Source organism: Macaca thibetana, chromosome 5 (genome assembly GCF_024542745.1).
Source record: "Macaca thibetana thibetana isolate TM-01 chromosome 5, ASM2454274v1, whole genome shotgun sequence".
In the NCBI taxonomy this organism is placed as follows: domain Eukaryota; kingdom Metazoa; phylum Chordata; class Mammalia; order Primates; family Cercopithecidae; genus Macaca; species Macaca thibetana.
In genome coordinates, this window is record NC_065582.1 from 63,563,347 (window position 1) to 63,583,497 (window position 20,151).

General features: G+C 38.0%; 1 non-coding gene across 1 annotated transcript; it reads right to left on the reverse strand.

Annotated features, from left to right (window-relative positions):
- Positions 1-228: 228 nt before the first annotated feature.
- On the reverse strand, positions 229-332 carry LOC126955781 (U6 spliceosomal RNA). Its single transcript, XR_007726080.1, has one exon. It is a non-coding gene; the product is annotated as a U6 spliceosomal RNA (small nuclear RNA).
- Positions 333-20,151: the final 19,819 nt, after the last annotated feature.

Genomic DNA, 20,151 nt, shown 5'->3' on the forward strand with positions numbered 1-20,151 from the left:
ATCGAGACTATCCTGGCTAACACGGTGAAACCCCGTCTCTACTAAAAAATACAAAAAATTAGCCCAGCGAGGTGGCGGGCGCCTGTAGTCCCAGCTACTCGGGGGGCTGAGGCAGGAGAATGGCTGTAAACTCGGGAGGCGGAGCTTACAGTGAGCCGAGATCCGGCCACTGCACTCCAGCTTGGGCGGCAGAGTGAGACTCCATCTCAAAAAAAAAAAAAAAAAAAAAAAAAAAAGGAATGCTTCACGAATCTATGTGTCATCCTTGCGCAGGGGTCACGCTAATCGCTGTATCATTCTAATTTTAGCATATGTGCTGCCGAAGCAAGCACTATATTTCATTTTTAATTGACTTTTTCTTATTTCATTAGTCGTCAACAAATCTTTACAACAGCAGAAACATATTAAAAGTGGCTTTGATTCTTAATTTAATGACTTCACTTACCATAAGAAAACTGTTGACACACCTGGGACCTAGAGAATACACTGACTGTGATTGTTTACCATTTAGTTTTCTTTATAGTTTCTGTTCAAAGTAATCATGAATATTGAGATGAATGTGTCTTGAGTTTTCAACATGTTCAGGACATAGTTCATCTCTATTCCTGAACTTGAATTTACTCTCCTTTCAGATTAATCATGAAAGGCTTAATTTATTATGAAATTCAAAGAAAAATGCTTTATATACTCTTGTCAGTAATTCTACTCTGATAAATCCAAAACCATATGTGATCACCAAACTCTATTAAAGAATTATGTATCATCATTTTAGAGTTTTTCATAAGTGCTATTAATTGCCACTTCAAAATGGACTTTGGTGATTTTCGTGGTTTATTCATGGTCGCACTTGGAATCAAGCTAAATACTCTTTTTGTCTTTTAGTTCATATTTACCAATATGAAATTCTATTTAGAATACACTCTATCTAACAGTGCAAAGTGGTACATCAGATATTGGGCAAAGAGAAACAGAACTGCTCTTTGAAAACCTAAAAATCAAAGACAGAAACAGAGAGACAGACAACATATACTAGGATAGCATGTAGAGATACCTACACAGGATGAAAAGATAGGGACAGCAAAACATCCCATTTACATGTGAAAGGAGCTTAAGAAATGCAGTCTATATACCATAAAATTAAAGGAGGTTTGAAGCACAGAAATACATTAATATCAAAAGATACAAATAAAAATTAAAAACTGGGATGAAATCGGAAGAAAATGAAAATTAGGTCAATCTGCTTTACAGATGGCCTGACACAGTCAGCCCTTCCCTGGATTGTTTAGCTTGCTGGCTTGAGCATCTTCAGCCCTTTGTTTTCTCAATCCTGAAATGTGCTCCCAAGAACAGATTTAGTCTCTGAAGTCTCTGGCACTCACCTTGATCTTATATATTAAGTAAAGGAGCTCTAATTTTTCAGGAAAAAAAAAAAAAGTTATCTGACTCTTATTTTTTGACTCAGTTCTGCAAAGAGATTTCTACCATATTCCTAGTCCTTGTATTTTCCCCATGGTGTGGTAGGCACTCTCTATTTCTTTGTCTAATGTCAATTATTTTATATATCTGGGGCACCAGGGCTTTGCCTGCCCCTGTAATTGACACCTGCTAATCAGCAAATACTAATATAAGAAACCTGCCTGTTTCTTCTCTCCCTCTTCTCTTCTCTGTATAATTTTAATATCACATAGTCCTAAATCTCTAGTCAACACTGTGAAAAATCCCTTGTTCATGCCTCTCTGATGCCAAATTCTGTTGCCAGTTATATTAAATGCTCTATCCTGACTGCCAGATCAATTTCTACCTGGAATTGCATCTGTCTTCAAAGATTTGTTCCATTTGAGTATTCATCTGGGTCCAGTCTGAGAATATCATCCCTTCTGAAGATGTACAATTTTAGGCCACTTAGAGCATATGCATACCTGAGGTCATTTTCCCATTGCCCCCAAGGAGCCACCATGTTCCACTGGCATCACTGGGATTATGAATTGGAAATTCTGCAGCTAAAGGAGCTGCCCTCCCACAACACCACAGGAGGAAGCTCTGCGTAGACAGTCACTGTGGAGAGCTATGGTTCCTGCCCCTCTTCCACAGCTTTCCCAATCCACTCTGTCTCCCAAGACACTGTCATCATAGATAATCCTCTATCAGGTTGCTCCTCCCAGATTATTATCTGCAGGCTTCTGGAGGGATTGAGGAGATAGAAATCTCTGTACCCTATGTCTTCTTCCACTGATGCCTAGAAAGGGATAGAATATTGATCCAGCTGCTAGGATTGGAGAAATGAAAGGATGTATAGAGGATACAAGTGTCTGAATTGTGACCTGAATCAGAATTTTAAACATGTTTCCATAGAAGCAATGTTGTAAACACATTTGTTAATTTATCTACCATTCAATGTATATTTCTTGTGTAGCAGACATGAGCCAGTCACCATAATGAAATAAATGATGATTTGTCTCTTAATTAAAATAATTATTATTTTTCTACTTAGGTTAAGCTATAGATTAAGATTTAATTAACCTTGGTGAATAGGAATTCTGATCACCTAGTACAGTTTTTAAGAGAAAATTCAAGTTTCAACAATCAGGCCATAGACTTGCTAGAAAGCATTTGCAAGAACACTCCAACCCACAAGTGTGAATTGTGGTAGAGTTATGACCTGCAGTTACTTTCTTGTGCCCATTTGTTGATACCACCAACTGTCATGAGTAGTTTTACATTAGAGAAATCATGTTAAAGAAACATATAATGCAGTTTTGAAGAGAAAAACACAACCCTGTCTAGTGGGGCTGCACATATGTCTCTGCAGCTTGTGCACACCAAGATTCTGAGGGCACTATTCTGAGAGGCTGCAATGCAAATTTGTTACTTAGGGTTTTGAAGGGCACCACCTGCACAACCACAGAAGAGAGTCTTGCTGCCTACCTGACTCTTATCTTTACTTGAATGATGAAAGTAATGGGTCTAGAGTGTAGATAGTTATAAAAGTCCCAGGGTTTGTTGTTTGTTATTTGTTTGCTTTATTAGCACATCAGCTAATAAAGCTTTTCTGCATAGGTTCCTCTCTTTTTTTTTTTTTTCTGAGACAGAGTCTTGCTCTGTCACCCAGGCTGGAGTACAGTGGTGCAATCTCCGCTCACCGCAACCTTTGCCTTCAGGTTCAAGCAATTCTCCTACCTCAGCCTCCCAAGTATCTGGGACTACAGGTGCACACAATCACACCTGGCTAATTATTTTGTATTTTCAGTAGAGACAGGGTTTCACCATGTTGGCCAGGCTGGTCTCGACCTCCTGAACTCAGGTGATCCGCCCACCTCGGGCTCCCCTCAAAGTGCTGGGATTATAGACATGAGCCACTGTGCCTGGCCCATAGACTCCTTTTCTGAGTAACCTGATTTCAGATATAAGAAAAAAAATGCAGACACTAGGTCAGTTAGGTAGAACTTAATGATTGATTTTGCTAGTGTAGACTCAGCTTTCAAACATGATGAGGCAACATTTCCAGCATTCAGGAAATTTAGTGATTTAGTTGTAAAGGAGGGACCTGGAATGGGAACCATAGTATTCTGTGCAGTATTAAAATTGACCAAGAGACAGGGAATAAATATAGTGAAGACAATCAAAAAAGGGAGCACATCTCAAATGTGTGGTCATGGGCTTCAGATTCTTATTTACACTGGTGCTGGAAAGAGAGGGCCAGAGACAGAGGGAGAGGTATGACTAGATGTCAATGTGGGTTGAATGCATGAATCTCAGAAAAGGGAGTGATTAGCATAAAGTGAAGATGTTGAACAACCGCAGATAGTTTTCCAAATATATGAACATCACTTGTATCTGTGGATCAGAATGAGCAGCTAAAATTAGGAAAGTATGCCAAAATGAGATTATTTAGTGACTTTTTTGGGATATCTCTGATGATAAGGTACGCAATGCCATTAAAGAAAAAAAAATTAGAATTTAAGAATAGAGGTGGAAAGAAATTCCTTAGGCCTCAGATCTACTCCAGGATGTACAGTTAAGTGGACAACACAATTTAATGATGAGAGTAGACCACTCTCTGAGTGGTCTCAGACAGGCGGGCTGGGATGAGCTGCACCACTGACTACTCAGCCCATAGTACTTGGTGGAGTCAGTAGCCAGGCTCGAGGCAGTGGTATTATCACCCATCTCCAAAGAGAGCAGCTGAGTTCCTCATCTTCCCTCTAAGCAATTTCTCCAGAGATAATTCTACCTAAACAAGCCTCAACGAAGATGATAGCATCTGATGTTAGTATGACCAACGATACCGTGCAGACCAACCGAAAGAGCAGTAAGAGATCCATGACTTCCAAAGAAAGCATTCCTTAGGTTTTATTTCCTAGAGGTGAAAGTACAATGGTGTAACCTCTTGGGTTGAGTAACTTCTAGTAATATTTAGAGTTTTCCCAGGAGGCAAAATTGTCAGGTAAAAAATAAAGACAGATATTTACATTATGTGAACAATATGAATGAAGTAACCTCATTAAGGATTAAAAGGAATATGACTTCATTCTTTACCTCATGCTAATAAATGGGTTTTATATGAAGATTTTAGCTCTCATGTATCTCTGCTTGGATGAATTTTTTATTTTTTAATTTCACTGCAGGGAGCTGAAACAACAGAGAGGGGGAACAATGTAGAGGGAGAAAGAAGACTGACTGAGGATACAATGTAAGTTATTGGCTAAGGGCTGGACTATATATGTATGAAAATAAACTATATAGTGATTATCTTGAGAGAAGCTGCTGTGGGGTTAAGAACAGATATAAGACACCAGAGGTAGAACTACACTGGGAGACTTTTCAGTCCACACACTTCTAAATACCATAAGCACTCCAGAAAAGTCATGTCTTTGGATTTAGGACTCTGCCATAGAGTAAAATCCACTCAAAGTGCAGCCTTCTAAAGCCTAAAACCAAGCCTCAATGATACCTTTAGATGAAAGTCAGGGTTTGGAGGTTGAATTCCGACAAATAAAGGAGTCTTGCAAAACAGTCTTTCCACAGAGGCATGTTAACAAAGTGAAAACAAAAACTTTAAGGTTATCAGTTAGGAATTGCACTCCTTACTAGAATTAAAAGAAAAACTCTTCAGAAGTATGTACCAGAATTAGGAGTGTATATAACACAACATCCACAAAGTTCAGTGTTAAATCTAAACTTACTAGACATTTTTAAAAAATAAAATATGACCCACAGTTAAGAAAAAAAAAACGCAATGAGTAGAAACTGACCTCAAGATGGCCCAGATACTGGATTTAGCAGATCAAGACTTTTTAGTGCTAATATAAATATTTTCATGGATTTGAAGGAAAATGGGGTTTATCTAAAGATATAGAGAAGCTTGGTAGAGAAATGAAAACTGTGGGGAAAAAAGAAGCAGAACCATATGGAAATTCTGAAACTAAAAATTGCAATGTCTAAAATGAAAAAAAATTCTGATGGAATTAATAGCAGATTGAGGATGACAGGAAAAAGAGGTCAGCAAACTAAATAATAGAAATTATTCAATATAAACAAAGAGAAAAAATGTAAGAAAAATTATCAGAGCCTCAGAGAACTAAGAGTCACTCTCAAGCAATCTTATGTGTGTAATTAGGATCCCAGAAAAAGAAGACAATGAGAATATGACCAGTAAACATTTGAAGACATAATAGCAATAATTTTTCTAGATTTAATAATAAATATGGCCAGGCGCGGTGGCTCAAGCCTGTAATCCCAGCACTTTGGGAGGCCGAGACGGGCGGATCACGAGGTCAGGAGATCGAGACCATCCTGGCTAACACAATGAAACCCCGTCTCCACTAAAAATACAAAAAAATTAGCCGGGCGTGGTGGCGGCGCCTGTAGTCCCAGCTACTCGGGAGGCTGAGGCAGGAGAATGGCGGGAACCCGGGAGGCGGAGCTTGCAGTGAGCCGAGATCGCGCCACTGCACTCCAGCCTGGGCGACAGAGCGAGACTCCGCCTCAAAAAAAAAAAAATAAATAATAATAATAATAACAATAAATATTTACTATCCACTGATAGATTCAAGAAAGCTCAGCTTCAGGCTAAAAATCAAAATCAAGAGAAAGTGAAGCCATTAGCTCAAGGAGAAAAGAAATAGATGTAGTACTCACACAGAAAACATAATATAGATTATGGCTAATTTCTCATCTGAAGCCATGGAGGCCTAGAGCTATAGAAAGATTTATTTAAAATGCTTAAGAACCAATCTTCCAGCCAGGTGCGGTGGCTCATACCTGTAATTCCAGCACTTTGGGAGGCCAAGCTGGTGGATCACAAGGTCAGGAGATCGAGACCATCCTTGCTAAAATGGTGAAACACTGTCTTTACTAAAAATCAAAAAAAAAAAAAAAAAAATAGATAGTCAGTAGTCAGGTGTGGTGGCGGGCGCCTGTAGTCCCAGCTACTCGGGAGGTTGAGGCAGGAGAATGGCGTGAACCTGGGAGGTGGAGCTTGCAGTGAGCCGAGATCACACCAGGGCACTCCAGCACGGGCTACAGAGAGAGATTCCGTCTACAAAAAACAAAAACAAAACAAAATCCTAATCTTCTATTTCCAGTGAAGACATTTTTTAGAAACAAGAATGAAATGAAAACATTTTCAGATAAGTAATAACTGAAAATACCACAAGTAGACTTGTGCTAAAAGAAATGCTAAAGAATGTTCATTACGCTGATAGTAAATGACATCAGATGGAAACTTGGCTCTATTATTAGGAATGAAGATACTAGAAATTGTTAAAAACAAGGGGCAGAAGAGGGGACAGTAAACATAAAAGGGTTTTTTTAAGTGTCTCAATTTCCCTTAAAAAAATAAAACAGACTGTTTAAAACAAATAAGAAAAATAAAACAAATACAAATTGTTAAATGTAGTTATATAGTTATAATAAAACTTAAAATATTACAACAGTAGCACAAAAGATGAAAAATAGTGTTTCAGTTAGCTCAAGCTGCCATAACAAAACACTATAAATTGGTGTAACAGAAATTCATTTTCTCCTAGTTCTGGAGGCTGAGAAGTTTAAGTTAAGGCACCAAATGCTGGCCATTTTTGTTCTGATGCAGGCTCTCATCCTGGCTTTTAGACAGATGTCTTCCCTCTGTGTCCTTGCATGGCAGACAGAGAGAATAAAAAGAGACAGCAAGAGTAAGGGTGAGAGAGCCCACCTTCTCTGTTCTCTCTTCCTATAAGGATACTAATCCCATGGGATCAGGGTCTTATCCTTATTACCTTATTTAATCTTAACTACCTTTGTGTAGGCCCAATCTTTAAATAGTCACTTTTAGGGTAGGGCTTCAGCATATGAATATTTGGGTGGATGCAATGTAGTCCGTAGTAGATGGTGAGGGTATCGGTGAAATTGTATTGTTGTAAGGCTATTACAATTGTGAAGTGTGAAGTGTCAGATACCAAGTTGCAAGTTTACAGTGCAAAATGGTATAATATTGACTCTACATAATAAAGGAAGAAAATTTTTTTTTAAGAATTGATAATACAAATATGGTACTTTGTCACAATATTAAGGACTACACAAAATCTCTTCATTACACTGATCATCAAAATAGTATGAACAACCAAGAGAAAAGAAATTCATTATGGACCAGTGAATATATTGGTACCCTAATCATTTTTTCTCTTTCTAATATTAATGAATTCCTGAATATTGCAGTTGTTACTTTATGTTCTGCAAGATTACCTTTTTATATATACACAATTGAAAACTAAAATAGAATGGGCTTAAATTATCTTTTTCCAGCTAAAATCAGTATTTGATGAAATTTTAACTAGAGCAGTAAAGCAGCGTAGTCATTATTCAAATCTATATGGACTCATCCTTACAAAACAGCCTCCAGTTTAACCCTAAGCATTCTTTAAAAAGCCTATTTGTTGGTAGACAGAAGGAAGGCTAAAATTCACGTCTGACAGGATTGTAAATATTTCTACTCAGAAAATGAAATCAAGACTCAACTCTATTTGAGGAAAACATGCCAACTTTAAGAGAAGTTCAAATTTTGCACGGCCTACTTATTGCTGGTTTCCTAAATGACCTAGAGTAAATAGAAACAGCCTTTTCATGTGGCTGCTGATTAAAGCAAGGTCTGTAAGTTGGCAGTATATCATCTGAAATTTCAAAGTGTAAGTGGAAGCGGGGTTTCTTTTCCTTTCAAAAAATCCCCCTACTCTTTATACGTGGTCTGAGTAACTGGCATACAGATATAAAATCGCTGGGCAGTAATCAGGAGTGTACTGGTCCTTATGGCAGGCAGCAAGTGGGTTACTGCCAGGTCTTTGAACTACAAAAATAAATAGAGAATAGAAGTGCATTGTATTGGCCAAGCCTGAGGCTCAGTCATCTGTCTTGGAGCATGCTCTGGTGAGAGTGTTTAACTTGGATTCTTTCCATCACATGTGGTAGCTGCAAGAGTGAAAAGAGAGAGGAAAAGAACAATGTTAGGTGGTATATTTAATAGTGTGTTGGCTTAACAATTCTCAGGAAACTGTTACTTATATTTTTCTCTTAGCAGCCAGAGTTTATCCTCTTTGTTGAGGTTCTGAATGAATGCATGTGTACTGTAGAAAATGTGATTCTACCATCTCCACCACTTTCCATTGTTTTACAAAAGGCTTAAATAGCAAGCATGGAGATTCCCCCAAACGCTATCTATTAAAGGAAACTAAGTATGGCAGCTCAAAGGACAGTATATTTTTGTATTTAATTTCACCAGCAGCTTGATATCCCTGAGTTAACTGGTCTCCTTTACCCTGAACCTGAGAAGCTGGAATTTGTGGTAACTGGATGTTTGTTGTTTTTGGCTAAATTATCCTCTTTTCTTTATTTTCAAGGACAATATAACATAAACTAAAACAATTTTAGGCTCCATCTGCCTTTTCATTTTTCCAATTTTTCTTCTATAAGAAAGGAGAACCTTTACTCAACCACATTGTACCCATAATAGAAACTTGATTTTAAAAAATACCTGTGACTAGAGAAGGAATGGATTCTTTGTAAAGACAGTGATGCACTCAGTTGTTGTATATTAGAAAAAATTTTGCTTGTTTTCACAGCTGAATTATTTTCCTTTCTATATTATCAGGAAGAGTACTCACAAATCACATGAGATTTTTAGGAGATTTTAGAGAAAAAGGCAAAACTTTTCACAGTTAAGTTTTTAGTTGCTAGCATGATTTTTTTCTAGATCATGTAGCACACATTTTGCAGCTCTGTGAAACATCAGTAATAATAAACTAATGAAAATCTGAATTATTTATGAAAATACAACTAAAGAAAATTAAGTTATAAAATTTTATTATATTGCTTTGGACTACACATTTTTCATGATTTCTACAATTTTTAAATTTAAGATCTTGTTCAGAAACTAAGTATGTCAACATAATAGTCCATTTAAAAATTCTTGAAGTACATACCTGGTAATATGAGCTTTATTCCAACCAGCTTTATTCAATCTAATTCTTCATAGGAACAATATAATGTATGAGGAGCTACATTTCTGTAAAATCTAAATGGCTTCTTCTACTGTTAAATAATGAAAAGATTAAAATAAATCTTGATGTTAATAAATATTCCTCATGAAAATTATTCAATAGCTTATGAGGCTGATATTTTAAAACTAAGCTCAACATCGATCATATTTTTTCTTGGCTAACAGCCTTTTTAGAACAGCAAATTTAACTTTTTAAAATATAAAAAGTCAAAGACTGCACAAAGGATATTTCAGTACAATTTAACATTAAGAGGTTATCAAAAAAAGGAAAAACATATATAGCTATAGTTCTTATGCTTTTTGAAACATTTTCATATACTATTTTCAAATCATACGATATTATAGCAGACTGTATCATATGCTATCATATTGCATAATTTTAGTAATATTTTAATAATGAATTAATTTCTATCACATATTACTTCAAAAATTTAAGATTTTCTTCTATAATCTACATTTGAAACCCATTTTTTTTTTAATTTCCCCAACGAGGTTTGCAGACTTTCTTTTCCCTTATGGTCACATAAGCAGTTATGGAAATAATGGCAACAATGCCTCTATATTTATGTCTTATAAATACAAGGAAATTATTAGATGCTCCTGAGTCAAAACCCTAATGTAAAAACATTTCCAAAAGCATTGCTTTTGAGGGCTTAACAGACTTATTAAATTCTTCAGGGACACTCGAGATCAACTGACTCAGAAATCGCATATTATCTGCTTTTTCAATGTGTTTAAACAGCCAGATATAATGCTTCCATGTACGCACTGAAAATGTGTGAGTACTTTAAATGTTCTTGATCTCAAACAGGCATTTAAACAAACTGTAGGTTGAAACTATTCTAGATAGTAGAAACTTCAGAAGTTGTTGTTCTCCAAGTAAATAAAGCTTCCCACTCAGACATTTTCTTTTTTATTTTCTCTGCCATAGAAGTTGAGCAACTGACTCATGGACTTACTTTTAAAAATATGATAAGACTAACTCAGGTCAAATAGATTCTGCAAGTGAGTGACGTAGAAAGTAGAGAAGAGAAATTATTTGAGAGTGTCTTAATAATCAAGGCATACTGGTGTGAATAAAAGATGTCTCAAACTTCAAACTAGGCCAAAGAGATGAATTACTAGGTCATTTTCCAGGGCAGCCATGGGCTTGCCCCTTTGATTAACATTTGATTGACTGGGCTATTCTACAGATCTGTAGGGTCAGAGGCCAACATATTCTTCTTCTGGCAGGTTTGCAATAGTTTCTGTCCTGTGGAAAAGATAATCTCAAACGTCATGGTTCATGGCCCTGTTGGACATTAACTGATTTTGTATTTAACCCAGCAATCTTGCCTAGACACTCCTTTATGTTGCTTAAAAATGCTTGCACTAGTATTCTTCTTTGAACTAGTTTTATCATCTCACTGATTTATCAATTAATGAGTTAAGTAAAGATCATTGAAAGATATTCACTTTATGTTTACCTAAGTCATGACTTAACCTTTTGGAAAAGTATAATAAAGCATTGGTAAGGGGATAAAAAAATGATTCAGATGTTACAAACTTTAAAGGGCTCAGTGAGGAAAACAATACTTTTCATCTATTGTGTTAGTAATGAATTCTCCCAAGGATTTATGACAATAAAAATTAATTTCATTGTTAAAATATGCAAAGTATTAAATTTAAAACTCCAATTTATTTAGCTAATAAAAATGATCCAACTATCAAGTATTTATTGAACATTTGCTTTCTTGTGATATTCCTCCTTTAATAACCTGTGCATTGTGGAGACAATGTGCTATCATATGAGAGTGCACTATTCTCTAGACCAAACCTTTGACGTTTTTGTTTTTGCATTCTTGGTGTTTTCTGTAATGCTTGACTTAGTAGGTGTCTGGCAAATGATACATTTTAGATTTTTAATGTTTATGAGGCATGTCTTTCAGTCTTTGTTAAATAAAATTAAGTCTCTCAAAAGTATTCCATTTATGAGATGTCCCTGGGACCCAAATATGCCAATTTTTTTTTCAAGTTCGGTGTATTTAAAATATAAAAATTTTATTCAGTGTACCTATATACATCTTATTTATAATAATTATTGTGTTTTTTTTTAACAATTAAAAAAAAAACCAAATGGCATTAGACTACATTAGGAACTAGAGGTGCTATTTGCATGTTGATGTTGTGTGAACAGTTCACTTCTCTTTGTCTCAGTTTATTGAACTCCAAAATGAGACATGGGAGAGAAAGTATCCTAAAGTATCTTCACTGCCTAAGAGTCTATTATCATATGTCAACATCTGTAGCAATTTGACCCTACCAGTTGACAACTACTGTGGTTGTCAACTTTACAATACTACAGATAAAGTTTAGGAAGAACTTTAAGAAATTACATTGGCCAAGTCAAAGATCTGCTGAGTGTATGTGATTAAGAGGATGCCTTTTGAAATAAAAAGTTACTTCAAAAAATCATTTTACTTGCAGCATGTTTTATATAATTGAGAAATTGATGTGGAGGGTAGATGGAGCACAGTTTCAAAATCTTTTAGCCTTCAGATACTAAAGACCACCTTTGGTGTTCTTGGAGAAAGCATGGGGAAATAGAGCAAGGCAAGTGCCTTGTTTTTTTTGTTTTGCTTTGTTTTATGGCTGTATCTGAGTACATGCGTGTGCATGTGTGTGAACATGCTCCCCTGCCAATGATTTTATGAGGCTTCATTCAACATGAAAAGTTTGTAGGCCGGGCGCGGTGGCTCAAGCCTGTAATCCCAGCACTTTGGGAGGCCGAGACGGGCGGATCACGAGGTCAGGAGATCGAGAGACGATCCCGGCTAACACGGTGAAACCCCGTCTCTACTAAAAAATACAAAAAAAAAAAAAAATAGCCGGGCGAGGTGGCGGGCGCCTGTAGTCCCAGCTACTCGGGAGGCTGAGGCAGGAGAATGGCGTAAACCCGGGAGGCGGAGCTTGCAGTGAGCTGAGATCCGGCCACTGCACTCCAGCCTGGGTGACAGAGCAAGACTCCGTCTCAAAAAAAAAAAAAAAAAAAAAAAAAAAAAGAAAAGTTTGTGACATGAAGGAAAAATTGTCAAACCTAGCATGAAACCTGAGTTGTAGGTCACCTAAATCATAACCAGTGCTAAATCATAAATAGGCCAATCAAAAATATTTCACAGACTGACCAAGTGTAAATATAAGCCTTTGGTTGCTGGCATATATGAGCTATGTAGCTGTAAGTCCTACAAAACAACTCTTCTATGGAGAGGTTAGGATTCAGTATAGCAATATTCTAAGATGTATTTAGCTCTTAGTATGTAAGTTTTGCTGCAGAACTTTTTTTCTAGCTTTATAATGCTGAAAAAATATATATTATTTTATACAGTAACAGTAATATGTAGTAATATAAGATGTGTTATTTACTTATGTTTTTCTTTTTAACTTTTTTTCTCCCCTCTCATGAAGCTTATTTTTACTGAGTTCCTTAGAAATTCTTCTGATTTAATTTTCAACATTTTTTAGCATTACCTTTTAAAATTAATTCTATTTAATTATTTCACAAAGAATGGGGGCTCATTTAACTCTCTTTATTTTCCTTTCAAACTTAATGCCAGTAGTCCTATAAGAAATGCTATACTCACTCTTCCCTGTCAGAGCTTTATTCCTCTAGGTAAAGATTATCTGCCCTTTGTTGTTCTTGAACCATTAAACATAACCAATTTGCCTAAAGGGACCATATACCTCTCCTTCTTCTGTACAGCGAATAAGAGAATTGTTTATGTAAATGATATACATATGGACAAATCCTACATACACTTCATACCCCAAAGCTATCTAAAATTCAGAAATTTGGATTCAACAAATCCATAAACTGAAGGGGAACACCTAACCAGGCTCAAACAACTAGGCTTTCATTGTTTTAGCTCCAATATATACATGGAATTTTTTTTCCCCAAATGTGGCGCAAGTTTTCTATAAACTTACTGAAGAAATTCTTGTTGAACCAGTATATAAAGAGCTATGTGAGCTCCTTAACCCCCAATAAGTAATTTGATTCTCATTTATATATCCCTAGGTATGTATTATGTAGGGAACAATAAGAGATGAGCCTTTTCATATCACCCCTCCCATAAATATTCCCTTTAATCATTTTTATACCTCATGCACATTTCTCCTGCATAATAAATTTTAATTGATTTTCAAAGTCTTAGAACACATTTATATTTTGCATATAGAGAACAATAAAAAGATAAATTATTATCAATATCCATGGAGTTGTTCAGATAATTATTTTAAACTTGAGACCACATTGCTGTTATTCTCAGACACCTGGGAAAAATGCATTTCCACTAGCCAATTTGCTTAATCCAGAACAAGATAAAACACTGCTTTGAAGCTAATTTTAATAACTTTCTTTTAAAAATAAACTTAGTTATGGAATTTGTAGAATATTTATAGTACAGTTTGCTCATTTTCTTAAATGAGCCTTGATATTTGTGATAGTTAATATTAGATGTGAACGTGACTGGAATTGAGGAATGCCTAAACGGCTGGTGAGCCAATTTTTCTGGGCATGGCTGTGAGGTTGTTGCTAGAGGAGTCTGGACTGGGGCCACACCCTCAATGTGGGTGGCCTCCATCCAGTGGTTGCCAGTGGGGCTAGAACACAGCAGGCAAAAGAAGGGAGATAAACAGTTGGTTCAGTTTTCTGATTTTCTCTTCTTCCTGTGCCAGATGCTTGCTTCCTCTGCTCCTGCCCTTGGACATCAGATTCTAGGTTCTTTGGGCTTTGGACTCCAGGGCTTGTACCAGCAACCACCTGGAGGCTCTCAGGCCTTTGGGCTCTGACTGAGTGCTGCACCGTTGGCTTCCCTGGTTTTGAGACTTTTGGACTTGTACTGAACTCCACTACAGGCTATCCCCAGTTTGCCAACAGACTATCAGGAGATTTCACATTGTAATCATGTGAGCAAATTCTCCCTAATAAAATCCCTTGTATATATGCATATATCCTATTGGTTCTGCCCCTCTGGAGAACCTTAATACAGGTTTTGGTATCAGGAGTGATTTTAAAGGAACGGAATTTTAAGAATGAATTTCTTTAGTTGATTTCGGGGTTTCTGAAGTTGCCTCTCTAATCTGATTAGTCCTAAAAATGCCGAGAACTCTACTTCTAATAGTAAGGAGAGCACTGATTGTAAAAATAAATAAATGCATTTGATACTGCTGATTCACTGCTCCTGAGAGACAAGGAGTTTAGTGATTCTATACAGGATACCTTTGAACATTTGTGGAGAACCAAAGAATATAATGAAGTTGGTTAATGGCTCCCATGTATGCTGGACAAAGTGGTGAATTTAGGGATTCTAGCTCCTGGCTCCAGAAGCACATACATAACCTAAAAGTTTCCAAGTGTGTCCTGGGTGAGAATCTTCTCTTCAGTAGACAAAGGGCTGAAATTGCTGAAAATGAAACACAGACTCTTATTATGCCAGTGGCTAACCTACAAGAAAAGGTGCACTCTCAGCCTCACGAGGTGTCTACTGTTAAACTAAGGGTATTGATTAGGAAAGAGTAAAACCCTGTAACTTAGAATCAGAACATGTGGGAGGATGCTGATGAAGCGGGGGACACTGAGTTCCTAATTCTGATGAGACTGTTTTGTCAGAGGAAGTGGTCTCCCCACCTCCTCTCCTTCCTAGCAACATTTCCTCCCCTACTCACAGTAATATGAGCCTTTCAGCCTTTGTCTGAGGAAATTAACCCTGCATTGCCTGAGGAAACAGTGATGGCCTCCCTAAAGCAGTTGCCAGGCAAAACAACACTGATTCTCCTCAGGATCCATCCCCAGGACCCCATTGTGCTTCTAGACCTGTAATTAGATTCAAGTCCTGGCATGCCCCTAGAGGTGAGGTACAGAGTGTGACCCACTAGAAGGTGTAACTACACTCCCAAAGAACTACTTAAGTTTTCTAATGTATGTAAGCAGAAATCCAGGAGGCAGGTATGCGAAAGGATAGTAAGGGTGTGGGATAATGGAGGTAGGAACATAAAGTTGGATCAGGCTGAATTTATGGATGAAGGACCACTAAGAAGAGATTCTGCATTTAGTGTTAATGTTGCAACATGAGGAATTGAAAAAGAACTAATCGTTCATCTACTTGGTTAATTGAAGCACGGATCAAAATATAGCCCACTGTGAGCAAGCTGGAAAGGACTGATCTCCCTTGGTTTAATGTAGAGGAAGGGCTCCAAAACCTTAGAGAGATTGGAATGCTAGAGTGGATACGTCACTTAAAAGACCTACTCATCTCAACTGGGAGGATTCAGAACACATACCCTTCGCCAATACTTTTTGAAATACATTTGTGAGGGGAGCACCAGTATCCTTGAAGAGCTGTGTGATTGCTCTCCTGTATGCCTGATTTTAGAGTGGGAACTGCAGTCCCTCAATTGGAAAACCTAAATGCAATGAGAATAATTGGATCCTAAGGTGGCAGAGGCCAAGTGGAGGCACTCAAACATCAAAAGCAAGGTGGGCACAATTGCTGTAATGGACAACCGAGGCAAAGCAACAATCAGAGCACTGTTGTAAAAAGTAAAGTAGAGGTTCCTCTTCAAAGACTTTCCTCCCCATTTAATTAGGAATAAGTAGTAACTTCTCTTAGAAGCAAAACTTATTCAAAGACCTGTGCTAACATTCTTAAATATCTGCTAGTCGTTGTAAAGAAATCAATGTACTTTTGTTCTTAGCTCCCTCAATTTAGCCTAAATATTTGCCCTGGCATGCTTATACTGGTCCAAGCAAGCATTAGGCTATATCCTGTTCTCTTTCCTTATTTAAAGGTGTTTTTACTTTTCTCAGCATTCCACCAGTTACTTCCTCTTTCCTTTTTTCTCCTCTGCCTTTGCCTCTTTTAAAAAGTTCTAAATTGCTAGCCAATCGGGACCAATACAGAATGTGAGTTCCCATTCCAGCCAATGGAAACCGGACACAGCAGTAGGGTGGACACATCAGGTTATAAATGACCCTGTCTTCTTTGTTTCGTGTACTCTAATGGCAAAATTGCTGGTGAGTGTACCCTTTCTGCAGGAAGTAAAAATGGCCTTGCTGAGTAAATTAAATTTATGTTCAAGTGCTATTTCTTTACAGCATTGGGAAACAAGCATTTCAAACATTCTGACTCATGTAGAGCTCTGGCATTGGCTAATTTGTCGTGGTGTTCCTAGAAGTGAAATAGACAGGAAGTCTACTACATTCTTATTTGATCCCTATAAGCAGAAAATTTCCAGTAAGAAGTTTAACAGAAGGTCTAACTGGAATTACAAAAACAGAGAATCATGACCCCTCAATCAATTTCCAGACTTGAGATAGTTTACAGACCCAGAACCCCTTGAATGAAGGGGAGGTTGAGTCCCCTTGAGGAAGGGCCTCAGTATACCACCAAAAGTTTTTGCTGTTAATCTTTCTTCAATCCCTCTCAAGGGCACTCCAGCCTTTTACTAGTGTAACTGTGCATTGGTGAAAGGGAAATAATTAGACCTTTCAGGGACTACTGGACACTGGCTCTGAACTGACATTGATTCCACGGTACCCAAAATGTCATTGTGGTGGTTAGAGTAGAGGCTTATGGAAGTCAGGTAATTAATGGAGTTTTAGCTCAGGTCTGACTTAGAGTGGGTCCATTAGGTTCCTGAACCCATCCGCCATTTCTCCTGTGCCAGTATGCAAAATTGGAATAGACATACTTAGCAGCTGGGAGAATCCCCACATTGGTTCCCTGACCTATGGGATGAGGGCTATTATAATGGGATAAGCCAAATTGAAGCTGTTATAAGTTCCTCTACCTAGGAAAATAGTAAATAAAAAACAATATGATGGCATTATGCTGATTGGACCTAGTGAGAGAGAAGTAGCAACCACTCTTGACTTACTGGTGCAAGATTTGAATGTCAGGGGTGGGAAATAAATTGGAACTAAATTCAGAGGCCTTCTACCTCAGTGAAATTTCTGGGTGTCCAGTGGTACGGAGCCTGTCTAGATATTTCTTCTAAGATGAAGTATAAGTTGTCTACACCAGACCATTTATCCAGTGACCCATAAAGCTGCTAGTTTTGAATGGGGCCCAAAACAAGAGAAGGCTCTGCAACAGGTCCAGTCTGCTGTGAAAGCTGCCCTGCCACTTGGTTCATATGATCCAGCAGATCCAATAATGTTTAAGGTGTCAGTGCCAGATGGGAATGCTGATTGGAGCCTTTGCTAGGCCCCCATAGGTTAATCACAGTGAGGGTCTTTAGGATTTTCAATCAAGGCCTGACAAGCTTCTGCAGGTAGCTACTCTTCTTTTGAGAGATAGCCCTTGGCCTGCTACTGGGCCTTGGTGAAAACTGAATGTTTGGCTATGGGTCACCAAGTTACCATGTGACCTGAGCTGCCTATCAAAACTGGGTGTTTTCGGACCCATCTAGTCATAAAGTTGGGCATGCACAGCAACATTTCATCATCAGATAAAAGTGGTATATACCCTATCAGTCTTGAGCATGTCATAAAGGCATGAGTAAGTTACATGAGGAAATGGCCCAAATGCCCATAGTCCCAACTCCTTCTGCCCTGCCTTCTCTCTTCTGAACTGCACCTCTGGCCTCTTGGGGAGTTCCTTATCATCATTTGATAGGAAAAGAGAAGGCTAGGGCCTGGTTTACAGATGGTTCTGCATGATGGGCAGGCACCCCCCCAAAGTGGACAACTGCAGCACTACAGACCATTTCTGGGACATCCCTGAAGGACAGTAGTAGAAGGCAATCTTTCCGGTGTGCAGAACTGCAAGCAGTGTACCTGGTTGTGCACTTTGCTTGGAAGGAGATATAGCCAGATGTGCAATTATATACTGACTTATGGGTGGTAGCCAATGGTTTGGTTGGATGGTCAGGGACTTGGAAAGAGCATGATTAGAAAATTGGTGACAAATTTAGGGAAGAAGTATGTGGATGAACTTAAGTGTTTAAAAAAATGTAAATATATGTGTGTCCCTTGTGAATGTTCACCAAAGGTGACCTCAGTAGTGAAGATTTTTAATAATCAAGTGGATAGGATTACCCATTCTGTGGACACCACTCAGCCTCTTTCCCCAGCCACCCATGTCATCACTCAATGGACTCATGAAAAAAGTGGCCATGGTGTCAGGAATGGAGCTTATGCATGGGGCTCAGTAAAACGGACTTCCACTCACCAAGGCTGACTTGGCTACAGCCATTGCTGAGTTTCCAATCAGTCAACAGCAAACAACACTGAGCCTCAGTATGGCACCATTCCTTATGGTGATCAGTTAACCACTTGGTGGCAGATTTATTACTTTGGGCTTCTTGTATCATGGAAAGGGCAGTGGTTTGTACTTACTGGAGTAGAAATTTACTCCAGATATGCATTTGCCTTTCCTACACACAATACATCTTCCAAGACTGCCATCTGTGGACTCACAGAATGCCTTATCTACTGTCATGGTATCCCACACAGTATTGCTTCTGACCAAAGAACTCACTTCACAACCAAGGATGTATGGCAGTGGGCTTATGCCCGTGGCATTCACTTGTCGAACCATGTTCCCTGTCAACCTGAAGCAGCTGGTTTCATAAAACAATTGAATGGCCTTTTGAAGTCACAATTACAATACCAACTAGGTGATAACAGTTTTCAGGTCTGGGGCCAAGTTCTCCAGATGACTGTATGTGCTCCAAATCAGCACCCAAAATATGGTACTATTTTCTCTCATTGCCAGGATTCACAGATCTGGGAATCAAGGGGTGGAAGTGGAAGTGGTATCACTTATCACTCACCATCACCTCTAGTGACCCAGTAGCAAAATTTTTTCTTCCTATTCCCACAACATTATGTTCTGCTGGCCTAGAGGTCTGAGTTCCAGAAGGAAGAATGCAGCCTCCAGGAGACACAACAGTGATTCCATTGAACTGGAAGTTAAGATTACCACCTGGCCACTTTGGACTCCTGTCTCTAAGTCAACAGGGTAAGAATGGAGTTACAATGTTGGCTGGACTGACTGACCTGATTTCAAAATAAAATCAGACTACTGCTCCACAATGGAGGTAAGGAATCATATGTTTGGAATACAAGAGATCACTTAGGGCTTCCCTTAGTATTACCTGGCCCTGTAATTAAAGTCAATGGGAAACTACAACAACCCAATTCAGGCTCAGAATACAAATGGCCCAGATCCTTCAGGAATTGAGGGTTGGGTCACTCCATCAGGTAAAACAAAGCAAAACAAAAATAAAAATAACAAAATGACCAGCTAAGATGCTTGCTGAAGGCAAATGAGTAGTAGAAGAAGGTAGTTATCAATACCAGCTGTGACTACGTGACCAGTTACATAAGGACTGTACTAGTCATTAGTATTTCCTCCTTATTTTGTTAAGAATATATTTGCCCATATACACCACTGTATTAAGCAAAGTCTTTATTTTATTTCTTATTCTTTATCAGGTAACCTAAGATTTATTGACTTTATATCAGCACTTAAGTGTTCTTAATTTTATATAATAGTATTTAGGTTAAGGATAGTTGCATTTTCAGTTGTACAAATGATAGTTGTATTATGTTAGATGGACTTATGACTTTGTTATTTTCT